This window comes from Pan paniscus, chromosome 21 (assembly GCF_029289425.2).
Source record: "Pan paniscus chromosome 21, NHGRI_mPanPan1-v2.0_pri, whole genome shotgun sequence".
Classification (NCBI taxonomy): Eukaryota; Metazoa; Chordata; class Mammalia; order Primates; family Hominidae; genus Pan; species Pan paniscus.
In genome coordinates, this window is record NC_073270.2 from 18,730,617 (window position 1) to 18,732,108 (window position 1,492).

Below are 1,492 nucleotides of genomic sequence, written 5' to 3' on the forward strand. Positions count from 1 at the left end.
TGAAAAGAGACAGCAACTGGCATTTACTGGACCTCTACGATGTACCAGGCCCTGTGTAGGTGTTTTTATAATAGTGTATCTGTCAGCTATTCCCACAATAAAGCTGTGTAACAAAATTCACAGCATACAACATCTTCGGGTTACATGGAATTTGGCTGGCCGAAGCGGGGCTCAGCTGGGCCTGACTCCTGGCCATCGGATGGGTTCAATTCTGCTTAGTATGTTTCTTATACTTCTGGAACCAGCAGCTACCTAAAAAATTATTTTCTACAATGATGGTAAAAAAGTGCAGGAGCCAGCTTAACAGCACGAGCCCACTCAAGCCTTCACTTACATCATGTCTGTCAACATCCTTGACCATAGCAAGTCACATGGCTAAGACCAAAGCTAAGGGACATTAAGTATACTCTGCCACCCGAGGCCATAGCAAGAGTGTGGACATCTAATATTAATGCTACTACAGGGAAGTGAAAATAGGAAATTATTATTCTACCTTCTACAGAAGCTGTTTTATTCTATCCTCTTCAACAACCCCAACAGGCAGCCATTATTAACCCCAATGTAGAGATTTTAAAAACCCAGGCTCGGAAAATGCCACAGTAATTTAGAATGTCTAAGCCACCAAACTAAGATTAGTGCCTTGTCTGCCTGGCTCCAAAAACCGGGGTCTTCTGCCATTCTGGGCAGCCTGTTAAGTTGAGAATTTGCATTTTAAACCATCCATCTGTGGGCAACAGTGACCTATCATAAACCACGGTCAAAATCAGAGAGAAGGATTTGAGTACAAGTAGGTGATTTGGGAGGTGATCTCAAGAAGCACCATAGAGAAATGTGGAAGAGAAACAGGGAAGAGAAGCCAAGAAAGGGGGCTTACTGGAGCCAGTTACTGCTGTGGGAGGATGGGCTACTGAGGACAGGGGTGACCAATAGAAGAGGGTCACATACTTCAGAGTTGTTGCAACCAACAGGCGGGGAGCTGGGGTCCTTGTCCATCAACTTCCAGGAGCCATTGAGAAGCACCACTCTGGTTCACTGGGTCTCAATCTAAAATCATCTGGGAGTTTGTTGTTGTTGTTGTTGTTGAGACAGTGTCTCACTCTGTCACCCAGGCTGGAGTGCAGTGGTGTGATCTTGGCTCACTGCAACCTACCTCTGCCTCCCAGGTTCAAGCAATTCTCCTACCTCTGCCTCCAGAGTAGCTGGGATTACAGGCGTGTGCCACCACGCTCGGTTAAATTTTGTACTTTTAGTAGAGATGGCGGTTCCCCATGTTGGCCAGGCTGATCTCGAACTCCTGACCTCAAGTGATCCACCTGCCTCGGCCTCCCAAAGTTCTGGGATTATGAGTCACCGCGCCTGGCCAAGTTTATTATTTTTTTTTTCCGTGATGCCTGGGTCTCACCTCCAGTGATTTTGAGCTGATGAGGCTGTGTCAGCCTGAGCATGGGACTGGTGAAAGCTACCCCAGTGACCTGTTGGACATGGTAGTTTG